Here is a 19,435-nt window from a genome sequence, read left to right as displayed (position 1 = left end):
AGTTTTTGCTGACATGTGACATGGGGAGGGGTTGATAGATACATCTGAAAAACAGTTCTGAGACAGTTGCTACTATAATTCTGGGTCAGAGGCCCTTGCCCACGTGTATCTTCCGAAGGAGGTGTGGAGGGCAGCAACATGAGAATGGGCATTTTTAGTGGTGGCTCCCACTTGTGGAATGCTGGCTTACCAAGGCTTTAGACCCTTAATTCAGAGCACTGTGGCTCCTTGTGGCCTCTTCCAGTGGGTAGGATGTCTTACATGTACATGTATGGTTGTGTTAGTAGGTTTTTTATTTTGTTCAGGTTTTAATCTTTATATTATTTTGTAATTTGCTCTGAGTCACATTTTGTGAAATAGTGACAAGTGCAATTAACAACAGCATTCACACCTGTGGCTCCACTGGACAATAGTTTATCTTCGGATTCTAACAGCTCATATAGATCATAGACCTGATCTCAAATTAAAACATTAGTAAGTCAGTCCTATTTTAATTACAGTGCCTTGAGTGCGATACCAGTTTCGTTATTGCTCGTGTGCAGAAATACAGGAATATATATTCATTTTAAAATAAATTTATCTCTCCTTCACCTTTAAATCTAGGGCCCCAAGATGAAATTAAAACCATCCATATAAAAGAGACACAAAACCATTACTCAGAAACATTGGAAGCTCCTTATATTATCAGAACTATGCCACATTTAGCTCAAAGGTGCATCCTTTGTAGGGCAGCCTTCCACAACCTTGTGTTTGTCAGTTTTTTTTGGACTACAATTTACATCATTCTTGGCCGCTGACCATACAGGCTGGGGCTTGTGGGAGTTGTCGTCCAAACCATGTGAATGGTACCAGGATGTGTGTGTGTGTGTGTGTGTGTGTGTGTGTGTGTGTGTGTGTTTCATAGTGGGTGGGAGGAGAGATTGCCCTATGGTTTCCCACTCATGTCCATTACTTTCATGGAATTGGTACATGAGGCCAGATGCATCCAATGTAGCACCTTTCGGATGTTGCTGGACTGTAGCTGCCATCATTGGGCCATGTTTGATTATGTTTATCCTTAGCCTGATTCCTAGTTGCGGATGGGGGAGGGAGGTTGGCAGGTGGTGTTACCTATTCATAATATTTGCCCCCATATGCTGGTTACTTTAGCAAATGTAGGTTGGGGAAGTATGTTTGCCAAGGTAATGTATACTTCCACCTAGGGAGGAGGTGTGACTTCTTTCTACCCTGCTTAAATACATTGGAGTTCTCTGAGGGTTAAAAAGGAGCAGAGAGTCACAAATCAGGCTTCTCCTTTGAAGTATTTACCATTCTAGTGCCAGGTTTCTGAGCTAATGGGAAAATAAGCTTCCATGCATGTTTATCTTCCAGCGACATTATGGATTCAGATAATGAAGCTTGCTATCTGAACAAGCGCTGCTAATTAAAATACATTTTAAAAGAGAAGTGCCATCTTGATCAAGCTTTCTTTATCTGATTCAAAGAAGTGGCTGCTTGCCACCATAATGATTCGTACTGTAAATTGAAAAACACAACTGCACCAAAAGAGTGGAATGCAAATGATGGGAAAGTATTTGCATTTCAATACCTTTTGATAATAAAGTATGATTTTTAAACGACTAATATTATCTCAAACAATAGATGTGTTCAAGGTGACTAGGATAACTTCAGAGAAATTCCTTGCTGTAAAAAACACACACCAACCCCCCCCCCAAAAAAACACATCAGGCTCCAATTTTAGAAATAAGTCCCTCTGAGTTCAGTAGGGCTTGGTTCCAAGTATGTGGACATAGGATTGCAATCCAAATATAGCATTGCACAAATAACTCTCAGTCCCATTCACTTTAGTCCTCCTGCTTCTCAGGATGGTCTGTGAGGGCTGGCAAGAGGTGGCGACCTTCACCTGCTACTCTCAGAGGCAAAAGTGGAATGCTGAAAGGTGATTGAATCTTGCAATGTCTTGAGGGTTCCCAGATATAGAAAGACTTTGAGGAAAGAAATCTCATGATGGCTAGTATTTACCAGCAATCATAACATTTAGACTAGTGAGACTTGGGAGATGCCTACATTTCCCCAAGTTCAGTCTCATTTGAGGGCAACAAGCAAGCACCATAGCCTGCCCATCTGGGATTACCCCAGGCTTTGGCTGGCTGCTCTTTGCGGGACTCAGGAAGGAATGTTTCATGCTGTCTCAATGGGCTGATATGGGATTTTTAAAAAACAGTACTGTATCTTCCTTGCAGTAGTTTTTATGCAGAGAGGACGAACCCTAATTAAAGTTACACTTCCTGCAACAACTTCTAAGGCAGGGAGGAATAAGGCCCATAGATTGTGGGAATTCTGAATCTGTCCTAACATTCTTACCAGAGAAGGGCAACTCCCCAGTTCTTCCTTTAATCAGCAATAGTAAGGGTAGGAGTAGGAGTAGATCCTTTTCACATGTACTGCTAGTAAGCCAGGTGTTCCCCCCCTCCTATATTTGTGCATCTGGTTCTTTCTGCCTAAGTGCAGAACCTTACATTTGTCCCTATTGAAATTCATTTTGTTAGCTTGCACCCAGTTCTCCAGTCTGTTAAGGTGATTTTGAATTCTGATTCTGTCGTCTGTGACATTAGCTATCTCTCCCAGTTTGGTGTCATCTGCAAATTTGATGAGCATCCCCTCAATTCCTTCATCTAAGTCATTTATAAAGACATTGAACAACATCAGGCCCAGGAAAGAATTCTGCGGAACCTCACTTGTCACTTTTTTCCAGGATGACAAGGAACCATTAATGAGTACTCTTTGAGGGGTTTTATTCCTGCCCCCAGCAAGCCCTCTTCCTGCCATGTGCAGGAATCCTATTCAAATTAATAAACAGCTTTTTCTGTGAAGTGGGAGGAGGGCTGGCTCTTCCAAACCACCTAAGAGAGCTTGTACTATTGTGCTGCTGTTCTTTGAATCCCACTTGCAGCATTAAATACCGTAAAGAGAGTAGCAACTGCCTCTTGTCCTATTTATGATCTTCAGGGTTTTGTCTGCAAGGTAACCCTTACCTTGAACCCCAAATAAAAGCTTGTTGGGGAAGATTTTTTAAAATAGAAGGAAAATACCAGTGACATTTGCACCAAATGCTGACCTAATTCAAAGAAGCGTTTTGAACTCCATGTTACCCAGTTGGGGGCATGTGCAATCAATTTCAGGTCTCGGTCTCCTGTGCTTTATTATGTTGCCTATCATTACCAGATGAAAGATGATGGGTAAATCTGCATTTCAATTTCTGTCAGATGCCTAGGTGACGGACAGACTGATCTATGATGTTTTCATTAGAGATTTCATGATGGAGTGCCAGATGGTTCCCTCTCAGAGTGAGAGTTTCAGCCCTCAGACTCAGATATCGCCTTCTGTATTGTTGCATGCATTTCCCCCAATTAGCATGAATCAGAGCAAAAGCTTAACATGCTCAGGTACCTTACAATTCACCTCAACAGCGGAAGTCAATCTGTTCATGTAATGTGCTTCTTTGTTTGACGCTGCTTAACATGAGGATTGCAGAGGATCATATAAAACCCATTAGCCTATTTTCTTTATGCATATAAATTTTCTTCTTCAGTCTATGAAGGTATTGTGATAGCGGTGCATAAGCAGAAGGATTCACCCATATTGGGACACTGATGTTAATCCGGGGCTCCTGAGTTACATCATGACGGCTGCTGAGATCATGAAATGCTATGGTTACTTGGAGCCCTTTTCTCATTCCATTTTCTCCCATCCAGTCTTTGGGGCACGGCAGGTAGTGATAATGGCATCTCTGGGGAGGGATCTGGAAGACACGACAGATACAGGAGACACAGGGATGGAAGAGCTTTAAACTGTACCGCAATCTTTATCCGTATTAGGATGACTCTGGAAACCATGACATATATGAGCAATCACTCACCTGGTGCCCTCCAGATGGTTTGAACTACAATTCCCATCATTCCTAGCCATTGGCCATGCTGGCTGGGGCTGATTGTATTTGGAGTCCAGAGTATTCGGTAAGCACCAGGTTGAGGAAGGCTGACATATTGGTTTGATTTTCATCGCCTGACTGGCTTGAGAGATTCTGCACAACATTACCATCTACAGGTCTGGTGAATGGTTGGCTAAATGACTCCATCACATAACTCTCTCTCTCTCTCTCTCTCTCTCTCTCTCTCTCTCTGTGTGTGTGTGTGTGTGTGTGTGTTAGTTATTGTTTTAGGGGAGACTCCACCAAATACAACAGTGCATGTGTCATTTCCTTGCTCTCAATTCATCACTGCCACCACACCCAGAAAGTGCAGAATGTCACCTGAGAAGTGTGTGGAAATAGTCTTCAAAAGAAAAACAAAACATCATCATTTGCTGTTGGTTCCCAGCAATAAGTTAGCTGTGTATAGCAAAGGGGGTGAAGCATTAATGCACAATGAAATGTTTTGTTCCAAAGGACACTGGAAGAAGATTCCATACTCCATACATGTTACTGCAGTGGTACTCTGGTGTTTGATTCTGAGAACTGCTTTGTCTGAAATTTGTTAGGAATTTGGAGGTGGTACTTCCTGTGCATGATTTATCAGTGAATTTGAAATTATATTTCATGGTTGGGTCGCTATTTGCAGAAAAGCAAAAGAGAGGTAGATCTCAAAGTTGTGCATGAAGGAGAATTCATGAATTCAGATACTGGCCAGACAGGGCTCTGTGATTGTTGTTGCCACCATACCCTGCTGTAGGGGTGAAGACCCTTGGCTTGCATGCCTGATGCCCTCCCCCCAAGCAATTATGAATGCAGCCCCAACAATTCAGTGGTGGTACATTTTCTTTTCTTTTACTATGTCCATCCAAAGGGTGCCTTCCTTTTCCTGTGCCTGCTGCAGTATGTCCTCCTCCTCCTCCTCCTTGCTTTGCACCCTGCACAGGACTTCTCTCACAAAACTAATTCTTCTTTTTTTAAACACTAAATAAACTTTTCTTCCTCAGCAACATCCTCAAGGCCATGGTGTTTTCCAGCAATCTCTCTTTCCTTTTTTTCTGCTGGTAGTTTGCAGCACTTCAGACATTTTCTTTGCCCAAAAACAAAATGTATGAGTTGACATTTCAACTTCCACTGTACTGTGTTGTTCGTGTAATATTTCAAAGGCGGCTCTGGTTGTTTATTCCTGCATTCCTTCAGCCTATGTCTCTCACTCAGTTCTCCCCCCTCAAAATGGGGCTTTTACCTTTTCCATTTCCTGTTCTGCCATAACTTTTAGAGCTCCAGATAAACTCTTGCCAAACACTCTTTTCTTGAGATATATTATTTGCAAGACTGCATTGTATCTTCTAATACCTTTATGCAGAGACTGTGCACAACAAACAAATCATTCTCTATAACAAGCCCAGAATCACAGAAGAAAACGGTAAAATACAATTCAGCATACATAGATGTGACAATCAAGGAAGGAGATATATTGAACTCAAATTCTAATTATTGGCAAAATATACAAACACCACAAATCCTTGTCAGGCCTCCACTAAGCAGGCACTTTAATGTTCAGCATTCTGCAGACTTGAGTATCAATAAATGCCACTTTCTAGCTCACAGCTGCTTTATTCACATTGTTCAAGTGTATTTTTGAAAAGTTAAAGAGCATTAGGAATATGTTCTTGTTATTGTTAAGAGCAACTTCAAAAGTAAAGAGGATGTTGTTCAAAAGGATGGAAGGTGATCCATCCTGTATCTCCCCCTCATCAGAATGGTCCTGCCACTGGTGACATCAGTGCTGAAAGCTGGTGCTTGGCAAGGCTAGGCTGAAAAAATGAGTTGTCAATCATCTCAGGCTCACAGCAGGAACCTTGTGTTGGAGGCCAAGAATTGTATACATAATAATCAGCCTGATTCTTTTCTTCTTCCCCTCCCGCAGTATCTTTTTAATATTAAAAAGAAGTGACTAATGTGAATTACGCATTAATAAATTTAAAAGCCTTTGTCCTAAAGCAGTATATTGGGCTTCTGCATGACCATTAGCAATAGCTTTCTCACTCTGCTCCTAATTCACTGCAGGTGTGCTGGAACCGAAGTTTCGGCCCTGGTGACTTACTGCAATTTAAATGATCAATTTGTTGCAGTGTTTCTTCTGATGCCTCTCCCCCCCCTCCTCCTTGTGACTTATTATAATCAAGCAGGAGAACCCATGTCTAGTCCTCAAAGTCTTCTTTGATGAAGACAGCTCCAAGCAATGATACCATTTTTATTTTCTTTTACACACTGCTAGTATCCAGTGTAGCTGGCCTTTATGCTTCCAGGGAATCCAGCAAATAATTTAAAAACAAAGCAAAAATAATGCTCAGCTACATGATCAATAACATTAATTGCACGTATTTAAACAAATTATTATAGACAAATGAGCAAGTGCCTTTTTCTGGTACAGTTTCCAACAGGTTCACACAAACTCTTAGAGGGAACTCATCTTAAAAACCCTTCAATGACCTTCCTGATTTCGAAACATATTTACTTTTTCCACCTACTTGCCCCAAGAGTAAGCCCTTTTGAATTCAATAGGACTTGCCTCTGAGTAGCTATTGTTAGGATTGCACTGTTAGTATGGCGAGTGTAACTATATAATCAAACCTAGGGTTGCCATTTGGGGCCAAACCCATATTAGTGATTTTAAGCTTTTGGAGCTGTTTCAGCTGCTTTTTCCATCACATTGCCATACATCTGAGTTTCCCCTAACATTTTGCCAATTCAGCAGAATCCCCCCCCCCCCGCCCGATGCTATTTTTACACCCAGAAACCAGGACATGTCAGGAATTTTCCTGATGTATGGCAAGCCTAATCAAACCAACTCTATGAGACAAAATTGCAAATATCCCTAATTTACATATGCAGAGCAGAAGCTACAAAATGGACTTACCCACAGGTGCCATGTCCATAAGTAAACCTTGCACTGTCAACCAGACTAAGTTGGTTAGTGGCACTTGGACCTAACAATGTTTTACTTAACAACCTTAGATGGGAGTCCATTTCCTTTGTTGCAGAACCACATCCTTGGCTTAGTTAGACTGTCTTAGGCTAAAAGCTTATACACATTTACTACAGAGTAAGCCCATTGAACACAACAGGATTGACTTCAAACATAGGTTTGCACCATCTTGCCCTTGCATGCACAAGTTATCTCTCTTCTGATGGCACCTGACTTCAGTGATCTCTCCCTGTGGCTGTTCTTCCTTTTTACTTATCTACTTTTCCCCGCTCAGCTGATTCTTTCCTTCTAGCTGTTCTTGCCTCCCAAGCCACAGAGATCTTTGCCTTGCCTAGGAGGGAGCCTGATTTTGACATCAGCTCAGGTATTCTCTCTCAAGACTAGCAAATGCTTTCATCACAGTCTACAATAATCTGTGCATGCAGGCAAGCACTTTTCTTTTCTCCAGCTAGCACACAGGTCCAGAGAAATACACGGCAGCTAACGTATGTGATACAGAAGTCCTGGAGATGCAGAACCTGGTCTCAGCTTGTGAAAAAGATTTGGGGACCTAAATGAGAAAACCACCACTGAAATGAAGCAGTTAATGTGGTGCATCTGTTATTCAAACTCATCCACCCAACAGATCATGGTAGAGCTCAAACAGGATCAAAAGCTGACTTACAAAACCAGTTAACTGGTTTAGCCAAAGTGTTGTTGTTGTTTTAAAAATTGCAAACCAGCAAGAGGATACAGTTTGGTTCCTGACTCTAGCTCCTCATTCTACTATGAGCTTAGTAATATGTATTATTCTGTCATAAGTGACCTATTCTCATGTTAACAACAACAACAAATTTATTATTTATACCCCACCCATCTGGCTGGGTTTCCCCAGCCACTCTGGGTGGCTTTCAACCGAATATTAAAAACACAATACAGTATTAAACATTTTAAAAAAACTTCTCTAAACAGGACTGCCTTCAGATGTCTTTTAAAAGTGAGATAGTTGCTTATTTCCTGTCCACCTAGCAGTTCAAAAGCACGTCAAAGTGCAAGTAGATAAATAGGTACCGCTCCGGTGGGAAGGTAAACGGCGTTTCCGTGCACTGCTCTGGTTTGCCAGAAATGGCTTAGTCATGCTGGCCACATGACCCGGAAGCTGTACGCCGGCTCCCTCGGCCAATAAAGCGAGATGAGTGCCGCAACCCCAGAGTCATCTGTGACTGGACCTAATGGTCAGGGGTCCCTTTACCTTTTAGTTGCTTATTGCCTTGACATCTGTTGGGAGGGCATTCCACAGGGCAGGCGCCACTACTGAGAAGGCCCTCTGCCTGGTTCCCTGTAACCTCACTTCTCACAGTGAGGGAACTGCCAGAAGGCCCTTGGCACTGGACCTCAGTGTCCGGGCTGAACGATAGGGGTGGAGATGCTCCTTCAGGTATACAGGACCGAGGCTGTTTAGGGTTTTAAAGGTCAGCACCAACATTTGAATTGTGCTCAGAAATGTACCAGGAGCCAATGCAGGTCTCTCAGGACCGGTGTTACATGGTCTCGGCAGCCCCTCCCAGTCACCAGTCTAGCTGCCGCATTCTGGATTAATTGCAGTGTCCAAGTCACCTTCAAAGGTAGCCCCACATAGAGCGCATTGCAGTAGTCCAAGCAGGAGATAACTAGAGCATGCACCACTCTGGCGAGACAGTCCGCAGGCAGGTAGGGCCTCAGCCTGCATACCAGATGGAGCTGGTAGACAGCTGCCCTGGACACAGAATTGACCTGCACCTCCATAGACAGCTGTGATTCCAAAATAACTCCCAGGCTGCGCATCTGGTCCTTCAGAGGCACAGTTACCCCATTCAGGACCAGGGAGTCCTCCACACCAGCCCACCCCCTGTCCCCCCAAAACAGTACTACTGTCTTGTCAGGATTCAACCTCAATCCATTAGCCGCCATCCATCCTCCAACCACCTCCAGACACTCACACAGGACCTTCACTTCCTTCACTGGTTCCTATTTAAAAGAGAGGTAGAGCTGGGTATCATCCGCATATTGATGAACACCCAGCCCAAACCCCCTGATGATCTCTCCCAGCGGCTTCATTTAGATGTTAAAAAAATGCATTGGCAGAACTGAAGATCCTGGAGGCTTGGGATGTGGGGAGGGCACCGGATGGTGGAAACATCTGTGAAGCTGGTGATACCCAGCCCTTATGCAGTTTTTTTCGCTTTACAGTTGGGCTATGAAAAAAGGCATACCACACCCCCTCCTCTATTGGCTTCACATGCGATGTTGCAGGCAGTAATAACTTGCTTCTAGAATTCCTAGTAAATAAGCATAGAAGGTTGTTATTGGGTGTGAGTAGCTAAGGTATAAATGGCCTTAATTAGACTAAAATAAGCCAGGTTTGAATTAGTCATTGCACAACATCATTCTGGCTGAAGACTGTACTTATCTGGCAACACATCCAGTGTTTCCCATTTCCTCATAATTCCACTTTAAAACGTGCCTTATTAATACTGATTTTTATCAACATGTGTCACCAAACAGGCAACTCCCAATACAGCTACACTGAATGTCTCATATAAATAAGATTTTCATAAATATTTGGAAAAACATTGGCACCCTTTCTTGATTGTTTATTATGGTATCACAAATATGAATCTGTTGCTTAGTACTTCCATTTATAGTCTACCTAATGCAAGTATGATAAATACCAGTCACTTTGCAGACGTAAAAATACAAACATTATTTATTTGAAGCAGTGTCATTTCCTTAATAGTTAATGAACAGAAGGAACACTTTTAAAGAAAACTTCCAGAATCATAAAACTGGTTGGTTGGAAGGTCATCCTAATTCAGCCCTCTTCAGTGAGGCATGGTCCTCTTGACTGAGCAGTTGTGTCACATTATCCATTTGCAATGTCATTCTCTCTGTCATGTGCTGCCCATGCATTAAGCATGCCCCAGAGAGTGTAACTATGCGAACAGTTCCTTTACAAGTAAATTTGATGATGTACATCCCAAAAGCTCAAGGGTGCCATAGTAACATATGCAGCATGGGAAAGCAAAAGGCAGATACTGCGGGGGGGGGGGGAATACCCTAGATACCAACTGTAGTACAAAATGGTCCATAAAGTAACGTCAAGCGAAAGTATTGCCCCCCTAGCAGAAAACTATTCTACACCCACAGCAGCTCATATCTACAGAAGTGTTCTAGTTGTATTAAAGACACAAAACAGAGAAACAAAGACATCCACAAGCACATGTGGTAGGGTGTGTGTGTGTTTCATTCTGATGAGTTAAACTGGTAGGGTTTGGCTTTCTAAGTATCTGGCTGCAAGCTTCATATTCTGCCAAGGAAGTAAATACAACCTGTGACTAGGGACCTATATGCAATAAATCAAAAAGACACTACTGCTTTCCTATGTGGCCACCCAGTTGATTAAAGCACTGAATAAGGCAAGCCTTGGTTTAGTTCATTCAACAAAGCATTCCTGAAACTTATTTCCTGTTTCATAAGTACTGGATCATACTGCAGATCATCACACATCAAATATTGCTGATGGTGACTTGTAATGGTTGTGTGTGATCCGTATAGTGAAATTCTATGAGTGAAAAGACTTCACCTCTGTGTGACACCTTCATGTAGCCTCCAAGGCCCCCTAAACATAATATTGGTGAGCTACGGAAACAACCACAGTAGTTTATAATCCAGAGCAGATAAACTGATCATCTTTATTGCTTTGAATGCCACTTGTGCTGCTTAAAGTGATGGAATCAGCTGATACATTAGCTTTCCTGCCTCCCAAGACACCCTTAGAATCAGCATTGTTGAGTTGGAAGGGACCTCTAGAGTCATTTAGTCCAACCCCCAGCAATGCAGGAACCTGTTGCTGAACGTGGGGCTCGAACCCACAACCTTGAAATTAAGAGTCTCATGCTCTAGCAAATGAGCTGAAGATCATTTCTGTATCGTTTTTTAAAGAGATTGTATCTTTATGTTATGGTTCAACTCTTTGATGGCTTCAGGCTGTGAAGAGGTTTAACAACAACAACAACAACAACAATAATATGGATCTCTGTCCTCTGATTTTGTCCGCATTAATCCAGCTGCTTGCCTACAGTTGAATGGAGCCAGCTCTGCTCCTGGTGTTCCTCTTGTGTGGAAAAGGTAGAGATTGTGCTGCAGCTGCTGTATTGTAATGGCCCCAACTGGACAGAGGCCCAAAGGAAAATGAAAAATGCTGCATTTCCTAGAATCACTACTTAGCATGACATTTCATCATTTTTATAAGTATTTATGGGATCTATGCACAGCAGAAAAAAGCTCTGTGCCTAGGATTTATTTATTTTCACTAGGTTGTATATATTAATTAAGAAAGACCAAAAGGTGGGAAATTCATATATCATTATGATCAGCTTTAAGAATAGACATCAGGGCAGAATGACTTGAAATGTTCCATGAAGTTGACAGTAATTTTTCAGATTTCTGACAAAGCAGCACTCCTTTCTTTAAGTCCAGATGTCCTCATTTCCTGATTACAATGAACTTATGATCTGTATTTCTGAAGGGAGCTAATTGCTTCTGCAGTATTCGAAGCTGGTGTACAATTATGGAGTTGGGACATCCATTAGTGGTAATAATTCAATTTGCTGAACCTTTTGTTGCAGAAGCAGAGAGATTTCATGAGGTGCCTCCGTTAGCAATACTTTTGCTCCTCATATGTATTGGAAGCCACATTTAGAAGATATATTTTCATGAATTAAACATTAGTGAATCAATTCCCCTGTCCACCCGAAACAAAGAAAACAAACACTGCTTCTGGGACAGGAGGTTGGATACAAATGGAGTAGCATTCATCCTTTGACAAAACTGGAATTACTCTGTAAAGAAAACTGGGCCTTTTGAGAAATGTACTTAATTTCACCAGTATTTTTCAGAGAACTATCAACTACCAGCAAAACATTTGAAGATAATATGTCTTGAACTGCAAACTCCAAATGCACATTATGATGAACCCTCCGGCCCAGAATTTCTCAAGTTTTATTAAATTGCATACCCTTCTAAACTTGCAAAGACTTTCCTACCAAGGCTTGTTCTAAAACAGGGATGGGGAGGAACTCGTGCCCCCATGAGCTCTGTCTATTGGTCACACTGTCCGGGGCTGATAGGAACAGAAATCTCACAACATCTGGAGGCTCACAAGGTCCTCATTCCTGAGCATGCTGAGACTTCGGTCTGTGCCTGCTGTCTTGTTTTCCCATTCGCCTGACTCTTACACTCCACACACCATGTTTCTTTCCTACCATCTTCAACAGGCACTGAAAATCATGTCAATCAGTGAGCTGCAACTTGACCTAAAGGTTTGAAGCAATCAATTCCCCCCCCCATTCTATGTAGTCTCTTGTAGTGCACCAAGGTGGCATATGACCAACACTTTTCAATGTTGTAATTATTCAGATAGAAATCGAATGGATCTTCCTTGAACTTCAAAGAGCCCATGACCTGTGATGAGACCGAAGTCTGGTGAAGTCAGGAAGACACTTAAATTTGTTTCAAAGGCCTCTGCATCTGGTTCACTGGTTTTGATAGAGGGCAACCGTTTTGAAACTTGCTTAGTGGAGGAGAAGTTGTGCCTTTGAAATAAGAGTCTGTAGGTGTTTATAATTAAGTCTCCCCTACTACAACATGTGCTTCAAATTACCTTTCCTTTAAGTGTGTGAGGATGTGAACATTAGCAAAAGTTTTGAACAGAATGCTGGTCATTACCGCCGCCACCACCCATAATCTTCCAGAAAATAGGCAAAGTTATATTTCTTTAATATAATAAAGAAAAGAGTTGCAACTTAGCAGACAAATTTATACCTGAAGATCAGCAAGTGAGTACAAATACAGGAAATACACATGTTCACATATTTAGCTGCAAACCATCAATGGTGATGTCAGGGACTGGCCAGAAGAGAAAGAGTGGTGGAGACAGTCACCCCAGGAGGCTCCGGGCAGGAGGCAGATGAAGATAGCATGGACCCAGGTTCATGGTGGTGGCAAACAGGATACATCCCAGAAGAAGAAGAAAAGAGCTGGGAAATCATGCAGGGTGAGGAGCAGGAGCAAGCTAGCAGGTGCCCTAGTCCTGAAGAGAGACACAAATCTGAAACAGTACAGCAGACTGTTGACACCATGTCACTTGAAAGCCTGGTAAGGCCTACTCCTCCTCCTAGAACCAGGCGCTCCCTTCATGTCTCAAAGCAGAAAGCCTAACAGAGCCAGAAAGATTTCCTTGCTGGCCATTGTAGACAGGAGGAGGGGTCTGGAAGCTAGGAATAACTGCCAGTGGGGAGGGGCAGGCACTCTGAGCAGCAGCTCAAGATTGAGGGAGGAAATTCCATGGTCGGCGTGTATTTCTGTTCATTTAAATAAAAGAACAGAAAGAAGCTCTCTGCCTTTCTGATTTCACTGGCAGTTAGCCCTGTGAGCTGTTGACGGCACCCTCCCGACAGGTGACCAGTTAGGTGCCAGATATATTACACATATATTAACACTGTGTACAATTCTGGCCACTACAATTTAAAATGGATGTTGACAAGCTGGAATGCGTGTAGAGGAGGGCAACCAAGATGATCAAGGGTCTGGAAACCAACCCTTATGAAGGAGCTGGGTATGTTTAGCCTGGAAAAAGGAGACTGAGAGGAGATATGATAGCCATCTTCAAATATCATAAGGGCTGTCACACGGAAGAGGAAGCATGCTTGTTTTCTCCTGCTCTGGATGATAGGACTCGAGGCAATGGCTTCAAGTTACAAGAAAGGAGATTCTGACTAAACGTTCGGAAAAACTTTATGACAGGAAAAGCTGTTCGGCAGAGGAACAGACTCCCACGAGAGGTGGTGGACTCTACTTCCTTGGAGGTTTTTAAACAGAGGTTGGATGGTCATCTGTCATGGATGTTTTAGCTGAGATTCCTGCACTGCAGAGGGTTGGACTAGATGACCCTTGGGTCCCTTCGAACTCTATGAGTCTATGATTCTATGATATGTATATGTGTATTAATACTTTCAGCACATTTTCTTGTAGGTTATCTTTCTGTCTTAATATTCAATTTCTGTCATTAATCTGCAATACATTACTACTAGTACTTTTTGAAAACAGAAAATTAAGTATCCATGTTAGCCAGAGGCATTAGAGAAGATTTAGAGCTTAGAGTGGATATAACCAATTGAATATGAATCAGGAAGGTAGCGCTTTGACAGAAAGAAAGCAACAACAATAACAAAAAGATGGAACAATTTTAGATGGTCTAAACAAGAGTCATATCCAAGACTATGGCAGCAATGCGGTCTATTTCTTTGTCGGTGGTAAGAGTTCATTTTGGAACAGTATGTTCATATTTGGACACCACAAACCAAGAACAGCACTAACAGAGCGAAAAAGGATTCAAAGAAGAGCTTTAGAGATCATACAAAGATTAACAGCGCAATCTTATACAAGGTGCAGCGCAATCTTATACAAGATTAACAGCGCAATCTACTTACTCTCAAGCCCCTTTTGTATGGGAGGCATCATGGTAGTGGTATATTCTTGCAAATGCAACTGCTGCTCACAGGGCACTCTGTATGGAATACATACAGGGCTATCTCTCTCTTGTTTGTGATGCCATTTTGTGCTGCATGCCACTGCAAAGTGCAGTTAAAAATGGGCAGCTCTTATATCACATTATGTACTGTATGATTTCTCTTTATCCACCTAACATTATTATTATTATTATTATTATTATTATTATTATTATTATTTGTACCCCACCCATCTGGCTGGGTCCCCCCAGCCACTCTGGGCGGCCTCCAACAGATATTAAAATACATTAAAATATCACAGGTTTAAAACTTCCCTAAACATTCCCCATCTGCAGCTTATCAGGACTCCCCTACATGCACTGAAATAACATGTGGTGGGGCTATAGGGCTGTTTGGAGTAGCCCCATCCCTGCCAATCATGCACCAGGTGGCCATGCACTCACTGGTGTCCATGAGTTCAGGTCTAGGATTCCTTCTTGGGTGGAGTGCCACATGGTTTGAACACATGGGTGGTAGGGTTATAGCCGCTGGATGCATCAAGTGTACTGCTAGCCCATGTGTCCCTAAAACAACTCTCCCACCCCCTCAGACATGGCCCAGATGTTTGACCATGATGGAAATGAACAGTAGGGAAGCCAGAGGCAAAAGCAGACAGAACAATGAAAGCTTATCTTTCTTCAGCAGTCTGCATTATAGTATTATAGCTCAAAGCCTTTATTACAGTTCAAGGACACAATCCAGCCAGGCAGAAGCCTTGAGGAGCCTTGTGGCTTGGGGAGAGGGGTGTGGTCTGGACATAGTCATGAAAACCAGATATAGAGGGCTGCAGAGCTGCATTTAGCTCCTAGCCCTGAGGTTTGCACTGTCATTTCTCCCTTGTCTATTGGAGCTTAGGACTGACATCCTGTACCCACTTACCAGGGACTAAGCCTATTGAACTTAGCAGGATTTACTTTTGAGCAGACATACATAGGCTCTGGTCCATGGGGTCACGAAGAGTCGGACACGGCTGAATGACTGACCAACAACAGCATAGGCTTGTGCTATTAAAGAGCAGTATCAAGTGTCTGGTGTAAGATATTCAAATGATATGTGTAAGATACGGCAATTCTGAATTTAGACACAATCTCCCATGGCCCATCCCTATATAATACCTAATTTGTTTGGTGTTAAGATCCCCAAAATAGAGAGGTGTACATAACTTTTTCCCTCTTCACTGCAAAAACAAACCAATCTGGCAGTATTGTATTCTTGTAGTCTTAGGTTATTTTCTGACATTCTGTGTTGTTCGTGTTTTGAGACTGTTATAGCCTGTGGGTGGTGCAATATATAATAAAGTAACAACAAGTAGTAAACAGGAAATGAAAGAATCTTGTCTTGTTGATGAAGTACCACTATTTGTTCCTGGGTAAGGAGAATGAAGTTTGGGGGCAAACGTTTTTGGAAAGCAATAGACAAATTCATAGGAACAGCCTTATACTGTACCAAGTCTATCTACCTCAGTATCATCTGCACAGCTTGGAAGCAGCTCTCTGGGATTTCAGGCAGGGTTCTCTTCCAGCTCTACCTAGAGACTCCAGGGATTGAACCTGGGATCTTCTGCATGCAAAGCAGATGCTCTACCACTGAGCTATGCCCCTTAGGTAAAGGAAGGGAATGAGAAACCCATGAGCCTCCAGACATTATTGGATTGCAGCTCCAATCATTCTTAACCACTAGCCATGCTGTCTGGGGCTTATGGGAGCTGGAATCCAACAACGTCTCAAGGGCCACAGATCTCTCTCTCTGTAGTATGGGATAAACAGCCAATCATTATAATAGTTAAATGAAGCTTCAGGTTTCTGAGCACCAGATGCTGTGGATAGACAAGAGAAAGCCACTGCCTTCATGTCTGCTTATAAACTTCTCAGAAACAACTGGTTAGCCTTTGGAGGAAACAGAATGCTGGATTAGGAACAGACTTTCATATGAACTGGAAGAGAGGTTTGTGTATGGATAGCTAGTCACGAACTGAGAGAAAACTACATGAAGAATAAGGGGATGTACTTCTGGGCACTAGTCTACCCATAAGAAGGAAGGACATTACTGATACTGATGTCTGATAGGGCTGGCAACCTGCTTCATTTTATTTATTTTGTATAATTGATGGCAGGCTTATCAGCTGTTATAGCAGCAGCAGATTGCATGCCATCTGATGCTGTCAAACCAGCAGAGCCTCAGAATGCCCCAATGCCTTTCTTTTTCTGAATGCACAGACATATCCAAGAGATATAGATATGTCATGCTGGAATAAATAAATTTCATTCAGTCCAACCTCATCAGAATCCAGCAAATTATCCCTTTCCAATTCAAGGTCCCATATACAATTCACCCTGCTTTGACTCTAGCAGAAGGATTGGATTTGGGGTGAATGATTCCTATTTGCAACAGAAATGATATTCCCAGATGACAAGCCTATACAGGCACTGCACCTGACCCTCCAGTAGACCCATTTCACATACTGTCAGATACTTGTGCTTTTGACATATCACTGTGTGTGGAGGCTGCTCCATGTGGCAAGTGAAACAACTCCTCGTGCAGTTTCAGCAATCTTCAGAATGCCATTAGAACATTTTCTCTAGGGGGGAAGGTAGTCAAAAGCATTGAGAAGACTACTGAGTATACACAAACAGCTTTGCCATACGAAATAGACGTCATGTGACCATCTACTAGGGGAACTAATGCACTTGCTTGGATGCTTGAATCATGCCTAAGTGAAGTGCATTTAGATGCTGCAGAAACTGATATAATGCAAATCTCCCATATTGGCACTGACTTGTAGAAAGACTTGTGTGGGTACGTAGGTTCTACTGCTGTATTCTTTGGTCCTTTATATTCTTCCAACAATTTTTTTTTAAGGTGACCTGCTCCTTTTTAGTAAGTAAGTAAGTAAGTAAGTAAGTAAGTAAGTAAGTAAGTAAATGCCTATTTTTTAATTTTTTTTAAATGAAGAGTCTTTTCTAGACTACCTGCTTGCTGGCAATATTTCCATTTATGTATGGGGAAACAAAGTTGGCAGAATATTTCACATTGCTGGGCCAAACAAACAGATTGAGCTCCTTAGGAGAAACACACAATCCATGCACAGGTTTAAGGCAAATGCTGTTGCTCTCTGCTTAAAATAGGGGCTACAGATGGTGGCAGGTGGCACAGCACAGACCTTTGCCATTATTAAAGAGATGAGCATGGTTATCAACTCCTATACCAATGCATCTCTCACTGCGTTAGCATCTCCTCTAAAGGGTTCCATGTTTTGGAACACTTGAAGCACGGGATGCAAAAAGCAAATCAAGCAACAAAAAGATAAAGTAGAGACTCTTCTATCATTAGCAAATTAAGACAGCTTGTCTTAAAAAGTGATCAGGGACAATTTTGGCAACCAGCTGTAAGCTCTGGTAGAAATAAACAAATTATTCTTTTCAGCATTACGTTTCAAAACCTTAAATGCTTGTGCGGTTTTTATAGCTTACGTCTTTCCTTTTGCTTAAATAGCTATAGAGCTACAATTAAAAATTATTATTATGCCCAAGGATGAGCCTGTAGTTCCAAAGGGAAATTTAAGCAGTGGTAAAAATTACCACTTTTTGGCAATCTTTCTCATTAAAAGTACCATATAAAACATTTAAGTTATATTTCTGTAGCATTACTCTACTCTCATATTTCCCATGCCATTTTAATAGCTGAAAGGAGAATGAAAGCAACTCTAAGCTGCAGACAGGTTTAGCGCTAGCATAACAATGAAGAACAAGTTATACAAGTGGAAAGGAATTTATTTATGGTTAACACTGGTGCATTGGTAAATACCCTGCTAGAAATATTTCTGCTGGTTCAACAACTATGAGCATGAGTTCAAACCCCCAGGAAAGCTAAAGCTACCTTCTTTTTTATTTTCCCTTCACATTCTTTCCATTCACCTTGCCCTATCCTGAGGCTTCAATACAAACATGTGATCTTCCTGAAGAGTTCAACAGATACCCCTTTATCAGTGGTGGATTTATAAGTATGCATAATATGCACAAGAATTAGGACGCTCTGCAGCTGAAGGCCCCTGAGTTATAAGTATACATTGTTAACATCAGAAGATATCCTTGAAACGTGACTGCAAACAATGAATCGCCATTGTTGGAATCTTGTATTTCAGTTTGTTGCATTGTTTCCATTTCCACTACTCCTCAGTTCAAATCAGTGTTCATGAAGGCCTTCACTGGCAGACTCTTAGCTTCCTTCCTTCCTTCCTTCCTTCCTTCCTTCCTTCCTGCCTGCCTGCCTGCCTGCAGCACTGTCTTGCCCCTGCAACTGCCCGGGGCCATGCACCATCACTGGGGGCCGCGCTTACACCGCAGGGGTATTTGCTCTACGTCACCGCTCCTCCCCGGTGTGCTGACATCACTTGTGCATGTAGTGGCACGGGGACATAGCTCATGCCCACCGGGTCTGTGATGATGCAGCGCATGCATGCCAGGGTGTGTATGCATGCATGGCCATACTGAACTTTGTGGGTGCTTGACCTCCTCATTTAAAATGTTGTGGTGCCTATGCTTCCTTCCTTCCTTCCTTCCTTCCTTCCTTCCTTCCTTCCTTCCTTCCATCTCTAGCCCTTCTTGAAAGTTATGAAGCACAATGTGCAAGGAGCCTTCTAAGCATTTTCTATTAAATGAGCCAGCCTGGCTTCTCTCCCACCTGTCAGTGTTTTTAGCAAATGAGAGAAGTCAGAGCTATGATTGATAAATGGGTTGTTTGGATACCAGGCAATAGGAATCCGAGGTTCAGAACAGGAGTAATTGTACCAGGGCCTATGCCAGCAGAGGCTTCACCCTTTTAAAAAATGGTACAGTTGTCAGTGGCGGAGCTTCAAGCTCGGGGGGCGGGGCGGAGAGCAGGCGGGGG

At 42.4% G+C, this 19,435-nt stretch overlaps 1 non-coding gene across 1 annotated transcript; it reads right to left on the bottom strand.

Moving 5' to 3' along the window:
• Positions 1–16,077: 16,077 nt before the first annotated feature.
• TRNAA-UGC lies at positions 16,078–16,149 on the bottom strand. Its single transcript has one exon. It is a non-coding gene; the product is annotated as a tRNA-Ala (tRNA).
• Positions 16,150–19,435: the final 3,286 nt, after the last annotated feature.

This window comes from Lacerta agilis, chromosome 4, assembly GCF_009819535.1.
Source record: "Lacerta agilis isolate rLacAgi1 chromosome 4, rLacAgi1.pri, whole genome shotgun sequence".
Classification (NCBI taxonomy): Eukaryota; Metazoa; Chordata; class Lepidosauria; order Squamata; family Lacertidae; genus Lacerta; species Lacerta agilis.
Note: the sequence above shows the minus strand (reverse complement) of the source record. Positions and strands in the feature narration are given on the sequence as shown.